Source organism: Peromyscus californicus, unplaced genomic scaffold, assembly GCF_007827085.1.
Source record: "Peromyscus californicus insignis strain IS unplaced genomic scaffold, ASM782708v3 Scaffold_1__1_contigs__length_55948999, whole genome shotgun sequence".
Taxonomy (NCBI): domain Eukaryota; kingdom Metazoa; phylum Chordata; class Mammalia; order Rodentia; family Cricetidae; genus Peromyscus; species Peromyscus californicus.
The window spans coordinates 11,549,854-11,572,414 of record NW_026294492.1 but is presented as its reverse complement, the minus strand read 5'-3'; the positions used below and the strand labels follow the sequence as shown (position 1 = coordinate 11,572,414).

The window sequence follows — 22,561 nt, the reverse complement described above, 5'->3', positions numbered from 1 at the left end:
GTTTTAAAACAATGATCCGGTGACAATGACAGTTGAAGCTACTTTCTCCTTACACCGGAGAATTTTAGACTTACTCTTTAGAAAACCGTTGCATTTCATAGGCTAAGCATTTGGGAAGGCTGTTTTATTTTTTAGGGAATCCCATCCAATAACTGAGGCCCTTAAGGCTAGGTGTGTGTGTGTGTGTGTGTGTGTGTGTGGTTAGGCTAGGCCAGATAGGAAGGTGTGAGAACTAGCAGGGTTCGTAATCCAAAGTAACTTGAGAGCGGGTGGGGGGGGTGGGGGTGGGGGACGGGACGGCTAGGGTTTGGGGGTGATCCGGTGTGGGCACTACTGTCAGTGTGGCTGTATGTCAGTGGCTTGCCGGGATTGTGTCTTTTGGGGGGAATCTTTTTGTTTGAAGGGGAAAGGTGGGTATGGAGGAATTCGGGCCTCCTACTGAGTAGCAAGGCAAGTGAGCCAGGCCGAGGGACGGCAGGGTTACCATGAGCCGGGAGAGGCAGTGCTCGCTCCTGGGTGCAGCTCCTACTGCTTCGTCTAGCTAGAAGAAGAAGGGAACCCGGCTGGGCTGCCGGGTGACAGCCGGGTGGGATTCCCGGGCCAGGGAGGGGCGGGCCGTGGGGCGGGGCCGGGGCGGGGCGGGGCGGGGCTGGAAGCAGACTTTCGGGCTGCGGCTGCCGCGGGAGAGGCTCGCACAGCGGCGGAGCGGGCGGCCGAGCGCGAGCAAGGCGGCGGCGGGGACAGCGGCGACAGCAGCGGCGGCGGCGGCGGCGGCGGCGGCGACTCCGGTGAGCGTGGTGCGGACGGACGGGGCTGGGGCGCGGCAGGGAGCGCGGGTGGGGAGCCGCCGCGAAAGGCGCTGCGGGGCCGCGGGGGGCCTCCCCGGCGCCGGGCATGGTGGAGCAGGGGGCCCGGCCATGGCCCTCCTCGCCTGGCTCGCGGCGATGCCCTACAGCTCTGGGCGAGGGAGGGAGGGAGGGAGGCAAGCTCGACCCGGTCTTGAACCCTTCCTCTTGATTCCCGAGAGTCGGAGAGGTCTGTGCGTCCATTGCTCTCGCGCGCGCCGGGACTCTCTCCTGGTTTTATTCCTTTTCCTGACGACTCCCTGCACCCTCAACCACTCCCACCCCCAAGAACCTTCATCCCCAGAGCTATTCTTCGGGAGACCCCCCCCCAGTCTTACCCCTTCGGGTTCCTTTGCGGGGGCCCCTGCTCCCCATCTTTCTGCAACCCCCGAGGCATGGGTGAAGCCCGCCCTGGCCCGTGCACACCTGGACCCTTCGGCTGCCACCTGCCACAGAAGTGCTTAGCCAGCAGGCCAACTGCTGTGCCTAGGACCTCGCCTCCGCTGCATTTACTCCCCCTCACACCAGAACTCCTAACTGGAGTCCAGAAGGAGGAGACTTTTCCAGGCTGGAGCTTCGGGAACAATTTGACCCACTTCCCAAGGCATTGGTCTCAGGCCAGCCATGCTTTTTGGTAGACACACCTGTCTTGTTTGCCAGCTGAGGGACTGACAAGAATGCCCTCTTGTCAAAATGTACCAGCCCATCCTTGAGTCTTTCTCCCAAGCTGCTAAACTTTCTGGCCTCTGTCCCCAGAGACAAGGTCCAGGGCCTTTGGCATTGAAATCTGCTCAAGCTCTCACCCTCACCCCCAACCCCCCATTCCCGGGAAGATCTCCGGAATTCTGTCAGCCATCATTGGAGAGGAAAGGTCCAGTACTGTTAGTGCCACCCTTCTGGGTTCTGGGCATGGTTTCTTCTCCTCTGTGGGTGATTCCCTGCCTGCTCCTTAGAGAACCCCAGGCACAGTCATAAGGCTCCCACAAGCTTAATGGTTTCCCTGTTAGAACTTTCCCTGCTGTCCACAGTCACCACCTCCACTAGAGTGACCCAGGCCATCTGCATAGTGTTGGGTCCCTGGAGCATGGAAAGCTGGGCTGGGACCATGCAGGACTGGGACCTGTGCTGGGCAGAAAGGGGGGGGGGCGCGCGCCTGTCCGGGCCTCCACTTGGGAAGACCAGCCTGTTCCGGTTGTTCACAGTGAGACTGGATGTCACATAACTCCTGGACGGGTTTGAGGGTTTCATGTCAAGAGAGGAGGCAGAGCAGGGGCTGTTTTTCCTGCCTGTTTCTGCCGGTCTTGTGTTGCTATGGTGACACTTTTGCCTCGTCCTCCCCCTGACTCTTCTGGGAGCTGGTTTTTATTGGTCTGTTGTCCTGTCTTTTATGGCTCTAATTTCTTCTTTCTACTTGCTCTGAAATAAACAGTCATAAACATGGGCATTGGGCCCAGGCTGGGGGCTGGCAGAACTTCACCTCCTGAGGATGGGGGGGGGGGGTGGACCTACCATACTCCTTCCTGCTTCAACTCTGGGGAGGGGACAGTATAGTAGCATCCCAGGTGGGGTGCATGATTGGTAACACACTGCTGAGGGTGCCAAACACGTGTGGTAGCTCACTGGGGTGCTTTCATGTTCAGGAGACTGTTCTAGGGGAGGGGAAGCCCCCCCCCCACACACATATACACACTTTGTAGATGTGGCAAGTCAACTCAGAGCAAGTGAGTTGCTTCCCATGGGCTCCTGCTGCTGTGAGCACACAGTCAGCCCTCAGATTTGATAAATGAAGGGATGTCATGGCGCTGATCTATGGATCTCCTGCCTCCCATTCTGTTGTGTGCTCCCTGCTCTGTCTCCTGGAGGACTTCCGTGCGCATCGGGAAGTTAATTAGAAAGGGTTCCAGTCCCCTAACCCTGGTTGAGCCGCTGCACCCCAGGGGATGCAAGCTGCCTTCCATGCCCTTTGTGCCTCCTGAACCCTAAGTGCTGGAGACCCAAGTTGAGAGCAGAGTGAAGCCACTTGTGACTTCCTGTTTTCACTCAGCACTGAGAAGAATTCAGTTTGCTTGTGCTCCCAGAGCCTAGATGCAACCGGATGAGTCAAGGACACAGAGCCAGCCCTGAGTGAGGAGTTCCCAGAGCGCTAACCCAGGCCAGGGTATCACCCACTGTCCCCTGTCAGTGACACTCTGCCTTGAAGCTGCTTCTCCCTTCCTGGTTGTTTTTCTGTCCCTTGCATTCTCTCTGTCTCCCCTTTGCATGGCAGGGCGCTCTGGACTTGTGGTCTTGGGGCAGCATGAAAAGACAAGGGCGTGCATGGCCTGCCTTCACTGTCAGCTCTTGACCCAGAGGAAGTCAGTTCACTCGCATGGACCTCACTCTGTCTTTAAAATGGACTTGACGGCATCATTATCTTTCCTGCTTGATATTGCTTCTTTTTTTTTTATATATATATAATTAGCCTGTCAGGTATATTTTGAATGGTTGGAAGGCCAAAAGACCCTTACTTCCCTAGTTTATGTTGGGAGATCTCAGTTTAAAGAGATGCCTTGAGCCACGACTGGCAGGTTGAAAAAAAAAAAAAAGTATATTAAGCCATAATCTCTCAAGGCATTTCCTCAAGTTATTTTGTGGAATGTTCATGAAATAGATGCCTTCATTTATACACCTTGTGTTTATGTGTGAAATACAGCGTGGACATCATGGAGACACTACTCCCATTTCTAAACAATGTGGTCTGGAGGAGGTAGACCTTGGGAGAGATTCTTGTCATGTAGTCAGAGGAGTGTTTTGACAAAGGGACAGGTGATGTGGGATCTAGAGATGGCTCTTGGTCAGATAATCCCTTAGGGTTGACTCGGGTAGCCTGGGCTTTGTGGCCAAAATGCCGCTCCTGTCCTCTTGGGAAGTCTTCATTTAGTCTCCACGGAATGGGATTACTATCAAAGAGAGCCCCTCCTTTAGTCCTTTAGTTCTGGTGAGCGTACAGGTAGGAGGCAGTCCTGCATGCCTCTGGGAGTTTTGACTCATTCCCAGTAGCCTCTGGTTCCTACTTCATCTGTGTTAAAAAGCCTGTCTATGGTGCCACAAGAATTCTAAGATTAGGTCTTACAGTGGTTGCAAAGGAGGAGGATGTTGGAATCAGACATGAGTTGAAGCTTCGTTCTGGTGTGCTCTAGCTGAAGAGTCCTGAAAGACTACCTGGCCTCACCGAGCCTCCATTCTTGTGGCAGTAAGACTCCAATACTTACACTTGCCTTCTTTGGGATTAAATGGTCTTCCGTATTTATGGGGCCTGGCATGGTGCCAATCTCACAATAGACTTGCTGTTATTTAGTTGTATTGATTAGAAAAGAGTTCTCTCGTTAGTGGGCCTCTGGGTCCTCTTAGAATCCCAGGAGACGGCTCTCTGGATGGATTCTGGCCCTTGGAGATCTATTCATTATCTAGGAAAGTTAAAAATTGCCCACCCTCTGGCTGCTAGCATTTCTAGTTCATCTTCGAGTTATATGTCACCAGATAAACCATGATCTCCACCACCAGGGCACGCGCTCAGTCTATAACACTTTTTGAAATGCAAACAAACTTCCAGAGTTGCAGGTATGCATTTTTATATGTGAGAATCCTTGAAAATAAGTGTTTGCTTTAAAAAAGAAAAATACCCTGGACCTCTATAGCTGCCCCCTTATTTGATTTTTTTTTTTAAGCGAGAACATAGATGTTTATTTATTTGCTTCTGTTCTGTTCTGCAGTTAAAGAAACGAGGGCAAGGAGGTAGAATCACTCAAATAGTGTTGTCAGCTAGTAAGAAGCAGGGCCAGAATGTAAAACTAAGTCCCGCTTACTCTCTGTGCCATGGCATACAATTTTGTCATTTCCTTGGCTGGTATGTCAGTGACCTAAAATGAGTGTGTTTGGAGAATATGAGTGGATTTCAGTAAGGGTGGAACTAGTCTGTGCTGTAACTCAGACTCATAGTAAATATTTAGAGCGTTTATTAGGGTTTTGCCCCGAGTGCAGCATTAACAGGGCTTTCTGCAGCTGGCTGCGTATTTCTTTCTACATGTGATGAATAGAAGGGGAGTTTGACATGTCTTAGTTAAGAAAGAAGAGCTGATGGAATTCAAAATAGTTTTATTAGCACAAGAATAGATTGTTGGTTTGTCATTAAAATAGCCCAAATCACTGGGCAGGCCATGGTTTTATCACCAGACATAGGAATGGAAAACATCACAAGTGTTTCCCTGGAAGGTAGATATAGAGACAGGCTATGGAGTTCGAATGGTTAATGGCAGGCTTGGGGGCAGGGAGCTTTTCAAAGGTAGAGGTGATGTGGATTTAGTCTGTTGGTACAACTCTTATCCAGGAAGAGGAGAGTGAGAAGTAGCTTGAGAATTGTTCCCTAGGCTTCCCCAGCTAAGGCAGAAGCCAGCATTTCCTGAGGAACCCTGCTGCCCCAGCTGCCTCACGTGCTGAAGCCCAGGACCACGTTTCCCAGCAGTCTGCTTACCGGGTCCAGCTGAGCACAGCCGACAGATGCGTTTCTATTTGCAATTATCTCAGGGCCTGAGTCGGGTGTCTGCTTATTTAATGACTTCACTTTCTAATAAAAATTCTGTATGGCATAGATAATTAGATTTTTAAAATGAAACTGGGAAATCGAGTGCCCCGAAGAGTTTAATTGCAGTTTTATGATGGATCAAGCATTAAAAAAAATGGGATCATTCATTCCTATAACAAATGCATACCATGTGGGCCCTTGCCCTTCGCCTGCACTGGGGTGAGAACATACAGATCAGTATTCGACCATCCCTACCTTCATTTGGCTCTCACTCCAAAGGAGAAAGCTTCTGCCTAAGCTTGGCCAGAGTCATAAAACAGTGATCTAGAGGAAGAGAAAAGTGACACAGCCCAGCCCATCCTCCTCTTCTATTGAGATGCCATCTGAGGGCATATCAGTTCCCTCTTGAATGTTGAAACATAAAAAAAGCGTGTGCCCAGGAATAAGAGCTGGGTTCAGCAATCAACGTCCAGCCTAACTTCCGGGATCAGGGAGGAGCAAAGCCCCGGGCTTCTGTATTACCATCGAATGGAATATAAGACAGGAAGGGATTTGATGGCTCGAAAGGGCTTTTCCACATCTAGTCTGATGATCTTCAAAACTCTTCAGTTTCTTTTACCCAGTGGCCAGTGGGGAAGGGAGACTTGGCAGCCTTAGTGAGACAGCTTTGTTGAGAGAGAGCTGGGACTGGGGAGAGGAAACACTGTTCCCTCCCAGGAAGGGAGCCATTTTCTAATGGAGTACCCCCCTCTCCCCAATGACTGAAAAGTCAAAGCTGATGAGAGGAGAAAATCAGGGGAGGTCACTGGGGGGGGGGAGCAGAGTTAATATCATACTCCATAACTTCCATTAAGGTGAGTGGAGAAGGCGGCTGGTCTCACAGGTGCCTTACCTAACCTACAGGTGTCTTCTGTTATGAGATAATGCCCTTAAAACCTTTTGCAGGGAGGCTCCATGAATTTCACTCTTTTTAAATGCACACGATGGGGTTGGGGGTTTAGCTCAGTGGTAGAGCACTTGCCTAGCAAGCACAAGGCCCTGGGTTCAGTCCTCAGCCCCAAAGGGGGGAAGAAAAAACAAAACAAAACACAAAATGCACACGAGGAGCAATGAACGATATACTTAGCCCAGGGCCTTCCAGTTCTTTCAAGGCCATTGGTAACTTGGTCTTGCAGGAGCAGTGATGCAGCTGATTCCAAGTCAGCCAAAGAGGAGAGGCAGTGGACAGGAGCATGGATGGAGAGTCAGAAAGTACCGAGAATCTTCTGTCCACACCATCTGCTCACTCACATGCAACCTGGGCTTTGACAAGTGTTCTCTCTCTCTCTCTCTCTCTCTCTCTCTCTCTCTCTCTCTCTCTCTCTGAGTCTTCTGTTGCCTTTGGTACTGTGTGGGCAACAGCATTTATAGAGCAATAGAAGATCTTGTCAGCAGGATAATACCAATCATCTGGGGCAAAGTTCCGAAGAACATGTGCAGCAGATATTAACTCTGCCTTGTGGCTGGGGAAGCTGACATCCAGAGGTATTTTTAGGAACTTCCATAATGTTGCCTCACTAGGAAGCTGGCCTAGATGGTGTCTGCGCCTCTGTAGATTGCCTTTCAGAGCCACTTTCTCCCCATCAGCCACACTGTAAATAAGAACCACACGTATGTGAGGAATGTGGTACCCATAAGCAAGTGTCTTGGTAAAATACTGACCTCACAAAGGCAGCAATTCCATGCTAGCCAGAGGCACATCCATACTCTTACATTGAAATAAATGAGATCAAGCTTGTGTTTTAAGTATTTCCCCGTGACTGATGTCTTTTGGGGTGCCCTTTGCTCAGCCTACTTTGTCAGAGGTTGCGAGCTGATAGCAATGAGCTGAGCCTGATCTCAGCCTTGCTGAGTGGTGGGTCCCTTCCAGTTGAGGCAGGTACCATGCAATGCATTTTTCATGCTCTTCCCTGGGACAGCTGGTGATCCTGGGAATATAATAGAACTATGTTCTCAGTTTACAGAATGGCAGAGTCAGATGTGCACGAATACCTCTGGTGTCTTTATTCTAGTTTGGCGGCGGGGGGAGGGGAGGGCAGGCATGGATGGATGGATGATGGATGGATGGATGGATGGATGGATAGTTAGGAGATGTTAGAATGATGGGAAGGATGCAAAGGAGAAAGAAAGAGGTGAGAGTGGGAGAGGCAGGAGGACACCCCACAGCTCTGAAATTCAGAGTGGTGCCATGTTCCTGGGAGCCCTTGAGCGTCTTTGAAGCAAACAGATAATTTGGAATCTTGGCATTCCCCTTGGTCAAATTCCTTAAGTCTGTGACATTTTCCAGTTTGTGCACAGCAGCTGATGATGCTGTGTCTCATGGATGGTATGAGGGATGCATGGATTAAATATTTATCAGGTCCTCTTTTTGCTCAGGCTTTGAGTAGAATTTGCTTGAAAAGTTTGGGCCACTCCTGTCGGTTCCTCTTTGGTGTTCTGATGAGAGCAGCCACACAACTGCCCCCGCCACCACCTATCACTGAATCTCCCCTGAAAAGTCCCTTCCCCCAGGCTAATGTCTCTAGCCTGTGAGCCTGCATCCCCAGCATACACACAGTAACTTGTAGTACTGATGCGTCCTAGCAAGACAAACCAAGATTCAGTCTGTTCGCGTTTTATTATCAATCTCCTTGCTCATTTCCTTATTCCTCAAACATGTCTGCCCCGCCCGCCCTTCCCCCCACCCTATATTGAGATTTCAAACCTGTGCTCTTGAATACCTTCACAGGTAATAATAAATAGGGTCAAAAGCAATTTTCCGACATACCCACATCCTCTTATTGTTGCGTCCAAAAATCTGAAACAACTCTGAAGGTAGAATTATTTTTCCATCACTCTTTTGGAAGCTAGCCCAATTTTACGTGAGACTATTTATAGATCCTATTTGTCTCACTTTGGGATAAATGAGCTTTTTTAGCAGAAAGATGAGTGCTTCAGACCCTTCTGGGCGTGCACATAATAGGTAGTTACATACTTTGTTCCCTTCTGCAGTAAAGAAAACTCTGAATTTAGAGGAACATCTGGTCTGAGAATGGATTTTAGTGCAATCTAGAAAAGCATTTTAGTGGACTGGTGGACTTCTATTGCAAAATGCCTGCAGGAAGTGGGCAGCGGTGGCACATGCCTTTAATCCCAGCACTCGGGTGGCAGAGCCAGGCGGATCTCTGTGAGTTTGAGGTCAGCCTGGTCTACAGAATGAGATCTAGGACAGGCACCAAAACTACACAGAGAAACCCTGTCTCAAAAAAAAAAAAAAAAAAAAAAAAAAAAAAAAAAAAGCCTACAGGAGCTCACAGTATGGAATTAGGAAAACACAGCCACATGTCCACCCCTGGAGAGAGTGTGGTGTGCTGGTTAGGTTTTTGGCGTCTTGACACAAGCTAGTGTCATGTGGGAAGAGGATAGGGAAGCTCCGTTGAGAAAATGCCTCCATCAGGTGGACAGGTAGGCAATTCTGTAGGGTATTTTCTTGATTAATGATTGATATAGGAAGGACTACTCACTGTGGATGGTGCTACCCCAGGGCTGGTGGTCCTGGGAGGGATAAGGATGCAGGCTGAACAATCTAGGAAGCAGTGTTCCTCTATGGTTTCTGCTTCGGTTCCTGACTCTACATTCTTGTCTTGAGTTCCTGCCCTTGACTTTACTCAATGATCAGCTGTGATTGGGACATGTAAGCCAAGTATACCCTTCCCTCCCCACATGGCTTCAGGTCATGGTGTTTATCACAACATAGAAAGCAAATTAGAAAAGATAAAGTGGCCACATAGTTCATTTCGTTCTAATCAAAAGCATCGATGGCCACTTTAATATTTTTTCACTTTAAATAATTAGAAATGCATTATGTGAACATATTATTGTTAGGAATAAAAGAGTAACAACAATTTGTTCAAACATGTCTTCTAAAAGTTTCAAAAGGACACAGTCGTTTTCAAGCAGAACTTTCTTAGAAGTAAAAATACGTTGGAATTTTGTTGTTTTTTTTTTTTTTTTAACCAAGTGTGGCATTAGGGGAAGACTGAAGGGACTTTTTCAGTCTGACTCATCATTTTAGCCTTGTGAGGAGGAACCAGACTCGAAAGGGGGAGCATGGGGAAGTGAAAAGCCCCAAGCAGAGCGTGAGAAGGTCTTGGCTCTTACTTTGAGCTTGCTCTTGACTTACTAAGTGACCTTGGCCTTGCTACTTCCCTTCTCTGCCTCTAGGAATCAAGTTGAAGTAAATGCCCTTTATCTCCTTGAGCCTGGGTGTGGGGGCCAGGATCCCAAAGGACAGGAATGAATAGGAGAGAGATGAGGGATGCACTAACTGCCCGCTGGTCGCCTCCTGTGGCCTCCATTCAGCCCATGAAGACTCAAAGGGACACAAGAAGGCCTCCAGTGTGTTGTCCCGGTATCTTCTGGAACTTTCCTTTCCTTGTCTTTTAACAGTGACCTTTCCATGTCTTTCTGGATGCACTTTGTCCCCAGAACCTACATTGTCATTCCTAGAGACGGTACCATCAAGGGCTTGCTGCCCAGTGGACCAAGAAGACAGTGACCATAGCCCCAATGTGGCCATTGTCATTGATTGCCTGGCTCTCTAAAATTACAAGTTAAGAACTCACTGGGCATTGTGGTGCCACAGAGGACTGGAACAGTTCCCTGTTAGGGAGTGGAGGACCAGAGTTAGACCTGCCCAAGAAAATGAAAAGATGGCAGAGTTTACCCATATAGTCCGCATCTGTGTGTGGACCAGGTACTGAAATGGGGACATTTAGGCAAAGAAATTGTATGACCAGTGCTCAGGCAACCCCTCACCCCTTCTCTTTCTTTGATTTTGACTTTATGCTTAGTGTGCATCATAAGTCTGACTTTTGCCCTGTTGAAAGTTGAACCTTATTCCAGGATCCATGAGATGTGACAAGTTGTAGTTCTTTGTTCTTTGGCGACCTCCCCTGCTCATCTGGAGAAGATTCTCCCTCAGCAGGAACTGTGATAGGATCTCAGGCTACAATATAGCAGGGAGTTTCCATGGTACAGAAATGCCAGTAGGCTCCGGGGTCTTCAAAGCCTTAGCCTGGTATAGACTGTTGGGGTCTCAGGGGAACTATAAATAAGGCCCATTTCAGAGTACCGTTCTAGAGTGTTGGACCTTACGTGTTACAGAAGCCTGTGTGTGTGTATGTGTGTGTGTGTGTGTGTGTGTGTGTGTGTGTGTGTGTGTGTGTGTTTGCGTGCACGCGCATGTGCATGTGCGTGTGCGTGGTTACTTGTACAAGTGTATTTATTGTTTACTTATCTAGTGTATGAGTGTATACAAGTTTATTATTTACTTATTTACTATGTGTGTATGTGTCTTACTCATATACAAGTTTATTACTTATTTAGTGTGAGTGTGTGTATATGAGAGAGAGAGAGACAGAGAGATGAGAGAGAAAGAGAAAGTGAGTGAGTGATACGTGCATACGCCTGCCATGACACCTGGGTGATGGAGTTGAGAGGAGAACCTATGGGAATTGATTCACTCCTTCCACCATGCGGGTTCCAGGGACCAAACTTGGGCCATGAGCACACCGTGCCGGCTGTGCTCATATAACGTGGTCTATGTGGGAGGTGGGCAAATGTGTAGTGAAAGTATGTTTGAGAGTAGGCCGAATGTGTAGAGGAGTGTGCGACTGCATGGATGTACTGTATGGAGTGTGTGGGGGCTATGCTGTGAGTGTGCATGCCATGGGATGGGTGTGTGAACGTATGAGAGGTTCTGAGAGTACGGCTGTGCTCTGTGTGTGCTGGGTGTGAACACAGGAGTGGGTGTTGGTGGGGGGGTTGGAGTGCGCACATGTTGGGGGCCTGTGTGTGTTTATTAAGATCTGAGGCAGTGCTGCTCCAGGCAAGGCCTTCCTAGGTTTGATCGGCATGGCTTTGGCTCAGGCCAACCCTTGCCTCTGTGTGGCTTATGAATGGAACTGACTTCTCAAGAGCTCCTGCAGCTGCAGCTGAGGGACCTTCTGGGACTTTTCAGGCACCAGTGACCACAGAAAAAAGCACACGAAGTGGCAGAATGCAGCTAAATCAAGCCTCCTGGGAGACGTTTCTAATTTTTCTGTTAGAGAGACAGACCCTTGTAAAAATTCATCTAAATGTATATTTTTAAAAAATTCAAAGCATTTGAGTATGGCTGTAAAAAAAAATAAAGAATCTGGAATACAGGTTTTAAAAGAATAGGGGACCGAGGATGTGTTCCATTTTGCTTAACGTAGACCGTTGGTGGAAGTGGGAAAGAGGCACACAGAGGAGAAACTCTTGAGTTGTCTGTCGGCCCTGTGGAGCTTGGACTTGCTCTGTCTTTGCCTCCTGCATGTTCTCACAGGTCAAACCAGCGGGGGCGGGGTGGGAGGGGTGAGTGGGGAGCAGAGTCTGGACTAGCTGTGAAAGAGAGGGAACAGAGCAGGGATAAACCCTAGCTACACAGTTCTGCTGGCTGAGCTGGTGGTAATGATGAGGGAGAGGCTGTGGACAGAGACAGGCCTGTGTGGATATTGACCCAGGGTACTGAGCCTGCTTCTGCCGCTGATCTGGCCCCGCCCCGCCTTCCCTCTCGGAGCCTCAGCTCCTCTACCTTGAAGCTTGACTCGGAGATAGGCCTGGCCCTGCCCACCAGTCCCAGAGGCTCCTGAGATGGGGGGGGTGGGGGGGGTGGGGGGGGAGATGGTCGATCTATCTCTAGCCTGAAGTTATTCTTGTAGAGAGCTTCTTTGGGCAGGGTAGAAGTTGGGGTTCCCTCTGAATGTGAACGTGGGGATGGATGTGACTGTACCAGTGTGGGTACTGCATTATATGCCTGTCTCCTGTTTGCTTCCCACTTTCACACACTGTGTGCTGGAGCCCTCTCCCTCCCCCTCCCTTCCCCCCACCCCTCCCCGCCCCTCCCCTCCCCTCTCCTCTCCTCCCCCTCTCTTCCTTCCCTGACTACTTTCTGTAACCTTCTAGTAAGGGAGTAAGTTTTGTAAGTTTATCTGTTAACCTCAAATTCAGCAACTAGCTTGAATAGCCCGTGTAAACTAAGATTACTACGGTGTGCTCACTGTTAGGTGGTGTATACGTGTGAATTATTTATTTGTTTTTTTTCCTAACTAATAATTTTCAGGTTACCCAGACCCAAGGTGGCCCCTAAGTTTTCAAAGAATTCTTAAATCTCCTATTGCATTAATGACAATAAGGTATATTCTTCAGTAAGCATTAGCGATTTTTAAGTGTTAATGGTCTTGCTGCAGACTTTTGCCTGTCCTTCTCAGGCAACAGATACTTACAAGGCACATCTTTAATCCTCCTTTAAAAATCAAGACCATGAGCCTAAGAATGCTTTTTTTTTTTTTTCTGGAATCTCATGAAGACATAGGATCTAAAGTGGGCAGCATGATTGGGGTACAATCTGTCTTTCTCTGAAAATTGTCTACATTGTCATACCATACAGTTCACAATGGTTCTAGGTCACACGTTTTTTGTTTGTTTATTTTTTTTTAATTTTCAGCAGAAGAAAGTCCTGTTTTTTGTCCATGGCTAGTCCCTTAAGCTTCAGAAAAATACAACCGCAGCTTGATTTCTTTGCCTTTTTCCCAAATGGAGTTTCATGGTTCCCCCTACCTTAATGTATGTAAATTTCATGCAAATAGTATCTTCTGTTTGCCATGTGCTTCCAAAGTGCCAGACGCTGCTCTGGAAACTTTCACATGTGTCAAGTAATGGGAGAAGATGCTGGGTGCTCATTATAGAGAGAGCAAAGCTTAGATGCAGAGTGTTGCACTTACTTACCGGAAGGCAGAGCGCATAGGAAATACTTCACTTGTTTTATGCAGGAGCCGTTCACAGAGCACAGTTCAGAGAGTATTTGATATTTTGCTCTGGCCTGGAGTGCAGGCACCCTTATTAAAGCCTGGGATCAGGTCCTGATGACTCTTTAGCTTCCAAACTCACTGTACTGGGCTACCCCAGCTTCTTTCTGTGGTCAGAACTGAGGCCCCAATTGTGGAGAAAGGCATGCTACCCTTTGGCTTTTCCCATGTTTCCTCAGCCCACATGGTGGTTGGCATTATTTTTACTGGCCCAAACTCCTTTTTTTTTTTTTTTTTTTTATGTTTTATGGCTCATCATAGACTGGCACGTATTTTTTGTTAGCTTCATGTTACAGAAGAAAAAGATGGAATATGATTTGCCCCAAATCACACAGGAGTTGCATCCTCCTTCCAAGGTACGGCCTTTACCTCAACAGATCCTTAGGGGTTCACATCTGGTAGACCTTTATTCTGGAAGACCTTTCCTGTTTCCCACCATACTCATCCTCCATTCATCTATCCACTTGTTTAATAGATATTCATTGAGTACCCATAACCAGGTACTTTTCTGGGGATTAAGCAGTGAGCCAGACAGATGTGAGTCGTTGGCTTCGAAGATAACTACATTCTGATGGGGAAAGATGGACCATGACACAGAAACAAGTAAAATAAGGATAGTCAATTGCCTGAAAAAAAGTAAAGCTGAGATGGGTGGAGCCGTGGTTCTCCACCTTCCTAATGCTGTGACCCTTTAATACAGTTTATGAATCATAATGTAAATGTCTGTGTTTTCTGATGGCCTTGGGTGACCCCTGCCAAAGGGTCATTCAACCCCAGGGGCGGGGGTCTCAACCCACAAGGTGAGAACCACTGGTGTAGAGGGTGAGGCTTGGCTAGGAGGAAGTGTAGTCACTATTTTGAGCAAGGTGGTCAGGGAAGATTTCACCAGAAGACGGTGGGGACTCTGTGGAGACCTGAAGTGAGGAAGTGAACTTCATGTGGAGAGCCATGGGAAACCATTGTCTGTTGAGCCTCGGCAAATACCGAAGCAGGGACTGAGTGTCCCTGGCCTGCAGGTAACCACAGCTGAGTGAGCGTGATGGCTTTCAGGTGATGAGGTGGCCAGGCAACCTGTGATTTTAGTACCTTCTGACTCCCTTTCCACCAAGAACGTAGACTTCATATTTACCGTCTCTGCTTCACTGGTATGTCTGACATTAGACCATGCACCCAGAGAGCAAGCCTGGGCTGGTTTGTAATCACATCTCTAGCACACTGTGGCAGTGGCGGCCTGGGGCAGGGGGAGAGTTCAGCTTCTGTGAATACCTCCGCTTCTTTCTCTTTTTTTCAAAAGCTAAAAGTCCTAGTTAAAGATGATTTGAGACATGGGAGTTTTGGTGGTGTGCCGGCTCCACACTTTACTTGGCTAGAGTTTGCTAAAAAAAAAGAAGAAGAAGAAGAAGAAGAAGAAGAAGAAGAAGAAGAAGAAGAAGAAGAAGAAGAAGAAGAAGCCTTCATCGAGCAGGATTGCTGTAGAATGAATGAGGTGCCAGGGAAATCTGGAAGTGAAAGTCGCAGAGGGGAGAGTGTTAACTGGAGTCCTGAGGATGAGGAAGAGCCCCCAGGGATTAACAGCACAGGAGGTCCCTGCTCGGGACTGGTGTTTATAAAGTGTGACTACAGGGCAGGATGGAGAAAGCTCTCTAGAAACCCTAAAGTGTGTTAGGGTTTCATCCAGGACTCCCCTTCACCATTGGGGTGACTCAGAGGGTAGCAAGGGAGACGGTTCAAGAAAGAAAAGAACCTTCTCTGATGATGGGACCCTTCTTCTCCCAGATTAGGGCACCAATATCAGAGGGGCCTGAGTTTATTCTCAGGTGGGAGTGTAGGTGAGCTGAAGGGGAGAGAAGCAGGCTGTGAAGAGCATCCTGAGAGTAGGGGGGCATCTCTGCTGTGTCTTCCGCCTTCCTGTGCCTCCTGATCTGAGGCCCGTCTCCGTAGGGCAGAAAGATGTCCCTAGCAACTTTTGCCAATGGGAACCAGTTAGAAGATAGTGATGAGTTGAAATTGAAGAGAGATAGGATGTCATGAAGTTCTGGGGAGGCCATTATGGTGTTTTTACAAAGGGATGACGATCTTGGGATTTCAATCAAAGTGTGTGTGTGTGTGTGTACACATGTGCACATGTATGAACATACATGTTTGTGTATCAGTTATTCCATTGCTGGGACATGGACAAGTGAGGAACGGTTTCTGTTGGCTCATGTTTCAGAGGGTTTCAGTCCGTCATGGAGGGACGGCACAACGTCGCAGCTCAGCTCACGGTGTCGGTGAGAGCATGTGGCTGTGGCATTACACAAGGCACACAGACACCCAAGGACTCATCCCCAGTGACCCATCTTCTCCACATGGGCCATAACGAGCACAGTTTCCCTCACCTCCCCAAGTAGTACCATCTGCTCAGGACTAAGCTTTTGAGACACGAGGGTATGTGGGGTACACTTCAGATTCTAATTACAACAGTGTGTACGCCATGAGTGTAAAATGGTAGTGTATTCACTTATGCATGTGAGGGAGAAAGTAATTCGTTTTTAACTGGTGGAAAGTTGGCTCAAATAAAATATAAAGGGAAAAGGCAAAGAGTTTTCGTTTGTTGCTTTTGGTTTTGTTTGTTTGTTTTGTTATTTGTTAAATAGCTGTCTTTGAGAGATGAACTGACAGCACATGTACCTTAAGGAGCACGGTGGTGGGGCGGGGGGGGGGGGGGGGGAGATGGTGGTGGCGGGGGAGGGGAGGCATGAGCAGTAGAGATGCCTCCACAGTTAAAAGCATACCCTGTTCTTGCAGACGATCCAAGTTTGGTTCCTAGCAAACACATTGGGTGCCTCTCAACTGCCTGGTACTCCAAATCCAGGGGGTCCAGTGTTGTCTGTAGTCACCTGCAGTCAGTTACACGTACCTTCCCCACAGACACACACACACACACACACACACACACACACACACACACACACACACACACACACTCTTAAAATAAAACAGATCTTGAAGAAGCCTGGGTAGGTAGCATAAGACCTGGCCTCAGGGAGACTGGATTCTTCTGGGCTCAAACCCTTGTGATAAATAGTTTCAATTTTCTGATTCAAATGCACCTTTCAAGTTTTTGAAGTGAAGATGTTAAAAAAAAAAAAAAAAAAAAAGCAAGAGACTATTTCTGGTACCTGATATTAAAGAAGGCAAAATTCATTCTGTGTCTGCCAGTGATGCTGCATGGGCGTCCCTCCCCTTCATGCTCCCCTGGGGTTGATCTTCTGTCTTGCTTCCTTCCCTCTGTAGGGTAGAGTAACAAACACTCTTTGACACGGATTAAAGTTCTGCACAAATTGCAGTGTGTGAATCACATGCCTATCGGGGACCTCTGCTCACCATGTGATGCCTGGGTTCAGATGAAGTCTTAGCATTTGTTCCGAACTCAATTGGTGTCAACTCCGCTCCCCTTGGTATGTCTCCAGCTGCCTGTTTGGGCTTTCTTCCAGCCTTCAGAACTACTTTTGCTGATTTATGTTAGTATTTGGTCTCTGTCGTTGAATGTAATGCTTTAATAACACACACATGGGCACACTTAGCTGATTACCAGGAGGTGACTGTTTGTTTTTCTTTAGTTGCTATTACAGTAATGAGGGGGGGTCGGGGGAGGCTCGGAGGAGGCGGGCCTGGTGCTGCATGGAAACATCATCTGTGGGCAGAAGGGGAGGGTGGTGTTAAAATTCAGCCTAGCCGGGGTTAGCATTGGAAACCAGTGATGTGAACTGTGGTGGGAAACCACATGCAAGGTGCCAGTGCCCCCAGAAATAGCCGTTGAGAACCAAGCTTGCTAGCAGAGAGCTGAACTGCTGCCGAATACCTTCCCTATCTGCTAGCAGGCTGGTTTGGAAGCATGGGATCAGGGTGAAGTGGGTCTAAATTGATGATCAAGCCGACCCACTCACCCGGGATGAATAGGTTTTTTTTTTAATCGAAAGTAAAAGGGAAAGGAGAATTAAAGAAAAACAGTGAGTTTTGAATCAACAACAGGAACAGGAACATTGCATTAGTCACAGGAGTCAGACAGGGCCTGTGAACTTCTGTCCTGCATGAGTATCTCCTTGAAGAGACACGGAGGCCAATGATCCTCGTGACCTGCTGAAATCACACACACTCTGTTACCATCCTCCATTCCCATTCCAGGCATGTGGTGGGCATTCTGGGACCCTTTGTCAAGGAGTCTTAGATTACTCCCCATCCTGAGCTCAGGGAGATTTGGCGTCAGAGGAGCAGCACCCCTTCATCCCTCCTCTGGGGCGTGACCATTCAGCATTGTGGGGGAGAGCCCAGGAGCTGGCCCATCATCGGGTTGAATGGGATTAGAAGCTCTGCATTTTGACTCTGGTGTCTTTAGTTGCGTGCTTCCTATTCTCTTGCTAGATCACCTGATGCTGGGAAGTATCCCAAAGGCCAATGAAAACTTTATGGTTTGCTGGGGTTTTAATTATCTGTAGTTTGTACAGGTTTTACTTACTACAGTTAGGACAGTCTTTTCATTGCACTTGGCTATTAAAATGAGCGTTGGTTTGTTTATCCTGCTTTTAGATCCTTCCTGTTTGATTTATCATCCAGTTGGGCTTTACCTACTGACTCTCGGGTCTTAGGGACCTTACTCATAGAGTGGACATCATTCTCTCATCTGTTCCCAGTGTAAGGATTGTAAACACAAAATAATCTGGGAAAATGTAGTGTATCAGTCAGTTTTGCTGGGGTAAGAAATAAAATCCTCATCCCAGTAGTTTATAGCAACAAGTATCCTCCTTATGGCTCATTTCAAAGGCTGTGAGTGGGCTTCTGTGGCTCTTCCCACATTTCTTATTATAGCTGGGACCTGGGCTGAGGGACCAGATGCTTTTTGGAATGTGTCAGGCTCCTGGCATGGAGAAGAGAGTGAGGAAAGTATCACAAACTTGAGAAGCCTGCAGAGGCTTCTGCTGGGATGCAACATTCTCTGTGCTACTCAAATTCCATTTGCTTAACAAGGCGAATGACCAGTTGATACCTTCTCCTGGAAAAGTAGATGTTACATGCAAGTCCCATGGCAGCCAGTAAAGCTGTGTGCTCTTTTGGAGTTGGGAAAATAGTATAGACTAACCCCCACATACAAACCATGTTATATAATATGTGAACAGTATGTTCTTAGTAAGACAGTATTTAATGGCATCCAAGGAATGGGGGATATTCTAACGTCAGTATTTTTGAGGGATGTACCGAGACTACAGAAGCTCCATGATGAAGGAAGCTGTGTTATTTGCCCTTAAGTCTTAGGAGTCGGCCTTGCATTCTGTCAGGTAGTTAGTAGGTGGTCAATATATCCAAGTTGTTCTGAATAAATCCACGAGATCACAGCTGCTCCAGTATTCTGGAAACCCAGGAAAATCAAACACAGTAGGTCTTCTATATCTGCAGATTCGCAGTCTGCAGATCCCACTCGCCACAAATGTAAAACATTCGAAAATAGGTTGCATTCTGCCTGATGTATCCCACCTCGGTGTGACTGTTAGGCATAGAGGGTTACAGTTCTGAATGTGGGCTTGTGTTTTTCTTTGCCATTATTTCCTCAGCAATGCATTATGCAGTGGATTATGTAGCATTTACATTGTGTTAGGCATTATAAGGGTGGTTTAAAGTGATAGGAAACATATGTGTAGGTTATATATAATCATTAAGCCATTTTTGTAGAAGGATTTGAACATCTGTGAATTTGGGTGTCGGGGGGAAAACACATCCCCAGTAGATGCTGAAATATGACTATGTAATTATGCCTGCTGCAATCTACTTATGATTAGAAAATTTGACAGGGCATGCATGTCAGCTGTGTGATAGGAAGATACACATGTTTATCAACTTATTCCTTAAATTAAAGGGTAATCCAGTTTCTGAAGCATTTAGTCCTGTGCTAGAATTCATCATCATGTCCAAGAATAACAGTGCTGTAAACTTGACTGAGTGTCCCAGCATCTTGATAACCAGCATCCTCAACAGAGACAGCAATCACATAGTGCTTTTGGCCACTGTAGCATCTTTCCTTGGGGTGGTCCTGAATGCTATGATTCTTCCTACCTCTTACTGTCGCAGTTATACCCTGCCTTTCTGGGGTACAGTGATGACCTCCTCAATTTATAGAAAAGAAAACCAATGTACCAAAGCTCTAGGGCAGAAAGAAAAGGTCCTGCTATGGGTATCTTAACAGCTCTCCCTCCTGGGTAGCTTTTCCCCGCACAGATAAAGCTACCTGTGGTAATTCAGTCTCTCTCTCTCTGTCTCTCTCTGTCTCTGTCTGTCTCTCTCTCTCTCTCTGTCTCTCTCTCTATCTCTCTCTTCCTCTGTCTCTCTGTCTCTCTCTGTCTCTCTCTCTCTCTGTCTGTCTCTCTCTCTCTCAGCCCTGAGAAGATTCCTGAATCTGAATTGCTACATTATTTATTTCTGTGGAATGGGAACAGAAAAATAGCATTGCCTGTTGCTATTTTGTGTTATGAGGACAAAGTGTTTGGAGCCTGGACATTTGGGGTGGGGTGTGGGGTGGAGGTGCATTGTGTGGGCTTCCTAGTTGGGCAGAATTTCTAGTTAATTCCAGTTTGGTGCCTATGCTCTTGGGGGTGGTTTGTAGGAGTTTCCTACAGTGAGGCCCATTCACAGAGACCTTACCTTTTTTTGTCCCAGACCTCTAGACTGTGTCTCTTGTGACTGGCCTGAGTTGGTAGTCTATAGAGGACAGGGTCTCTAATGCCAAGTGTGACTCAGGAACCATGTTATGCCAAGAGCCATCACAGGAGACAAAACTTCCAGGATTACATGGAAAACTAACTGTGTAGACCAATGCTCAGCATCCTAAGACTATCCACATGCTGGAAGCACTTTCCCATATCCTCTGAGATGGTGGTACTCTGTCAATCTATTTCTAAGAGCTTGACTAACTCACATCTTGAGAGGCCCATGCAACCCAAAATATGAACTTGAGAACAATGAAATGTCATCCTTCTGTCTATGTTGGCGTGGACTTTCTAGCACATCTACTTGAAGTTATTTTATCCTGAGCATCTAGAGATTGCAAAATCGACCTCATCATCTCATCTTTTGCTTACCAGGATTCATAGATATCAGCAGGACCAAAAGAATGCCCATTTAAAATGGTGTGGTCCCTCCCTCTCCAAAAGGAAAAACAGAAAAGAAAACTGGTGTGTGTGTGTGTGTGTGTGTGTGTTAGCAGTAAGAAAGAAACTATAGGCCTTATTTGCACATCAGTTGTTTTTAACTTTGGCTGACATTAGTCAGAGAACTCTCAATGCCCTGCTCCAAAGATATCTGATATGCTGAGAATCCTACATTGTTACCTTGGATCTTCATGATAATCTTGGGGATTAATCTCACTACCATTATTGTCCCCATTTTATGGAAGACAGAAAAGGAACTCATATACGTACATGTATGTATGGCCTAGGCCACACAGCTAGTAACTGAAGGGTACAGGATTTGAACCCTTAGTGCTGAGTATGTCCAATCCAAAGTACATGCTCTTGTCTTTGTATAGGACAGTGTGGCCTGATGTCCTCTGCATGGTACTGAGGAAACTCATCTCCCAGCTACATGGGCCAATATGGCTGAGGAATTACGTTGACAAAAAAAAAACAAAACCCTCTGTAACAGCTTTCCCCCTGAGGAAACTGTCAGGAGGGTCTTAGTGACCAGGAGAGGCCCACTATAGACTCCCCCCCCCCATTTCCCAGTTACCTGTTGGTGTAAAGAACAAGGGCTGCTCTAGCCTGGTGTACCAGTGGGTGGCTTCTTTCTATGGCTACCTTATTATCTTCTACGCACAGCTGAGTGTCTACCCCTGATGCTTCTGAGCATGTGCAGTGGCATCAGGACGGTGGTGCTGGGCTTAGTTCAATCATGCATTTATCTTTTCGTTCAGTGAGCAGATATTTATTGAATGCATACTGTGTTACTGGCATCTTGAGTAAAGTAAAACACCTGACCTGTCAAATATTTGTCTGTCTGTCTGTCCATCTATTCCAATGTCTACATTGTGTTAGGTGCAATGGAAAGATGTAAGAACAATGGAGGTAGGAGTGAAAAGCATTTACAGGTTGTTCAGGGAAGGCAATTTGATGCCTGGATATATGAAAGAAGTTGGCCAGATTGAACCCTATGAACATCTCAAAGGAAAGTGTAGGTCGTACGAGATAAAAGGAAAAGAAATTAGAGAGATCCTTCCCCATCCAAGGAGAGCTGCAGAAAAGGGCAGAGTATCTGGGGCAGAATTAATACAAACCACCAGAGGTCATGGGCAAGGTGGAGGTTAGACCCCATCTGGAGAACCTCACAGGATGTGTGTTGAACAAGAAGAAAGAAAACGAACACAGAGGGCACTTTGTATGCTCAGCTCTGGGCTGGGTTGAATCCCTTTTCATCAGTTTTCAAGAGAATCTGCTATGAGCAGCATATCTGAGGAAGCAGGACTGAAGTGCCTGTCTGTCATCAGGTAGCTCACCTATGAAAAAGCCAGGGTGTAGACAGCCTTGGCTTCAGAGAATAGTCTAGACCTACATCAAACTTACAGAACATATTTTCAGAAGGAAGTGTGTAGCCAATGTAGCTTCTTTGCTTTAAAAAAAATACTAGCACATTCTTTGTTACCCAGCATATGTATTTTATCCAGGTCTAGGTCTAGTGGTAAATATAGAGATATAAATTAAATAGATGGTAGATAAATAAATAGGTGATAGATGATGATGACAGACAGGAGAGAGAGAGAGAGAGAGAGAGAGAGAGAGAGAGAGAGAGAGAGAGAGAGAGCAAGCACAGGCTCTTAAGAAACTAACCCATACAGTTACAGGAACTCAGAAATTCCAAGATCTGCAGTTGGCACACTGGAGAGCTTATGGTCTGGCTCCGGGCTGGATCTGCAAGACTGAGAACCAGGAGAGCTCACAGTGTAATTTCCAAGTTCCAGTCCAAGTCCAAATGCATTAGCCCCATGTCCTAGCTTAACGGCAGGAAGTCCTCACTACATGCTGTTCTGCTCAGGCCTTCAGTAGATGGAAGGAGGCCTACCCATTTGTAGGAGGCCAATGTGCTTTACTTCATGTGTGGATTCAAAGATCTCTCTCTCTCTCTCTCTCTCTCTCTCTCTCTCTCTCTCTCTCTCTCTCTCTCAGACACACACACACACACACACACACACACACACACACACACACACACACACACAATAAAGA

The 22,561-nt window shown here is 47.2% G+C and overlaps 1 protein-coding gene across 3 annotated transcripts in view; it reads left to right on the top strand.

Annotated features, from left to right (window-relative positions):
* The first annotated feature begins 672 nt into the window (after positions 1-672).
* Positions 673-22,561, top strand: part of Cyria (CYFIP related Rac1 interactor A) — a 114,431-nt gene continuing 92,542 nt past the window's right edge. For 2 of the 3 annotated variants that reach the window (XM_052745884.1, XM_052745886.1), the window contains exon 1: positions 673-788. The gene's annotated coding sequence lies outside the window, so the exon portion shown is untranslated. Of the gene's footprint in view, positions 789-16,733; positions 16,757-22,561 lie in introns of those variants that run through there. The other variant, XM_052745885.1, reaches the window with a different exon arrangement.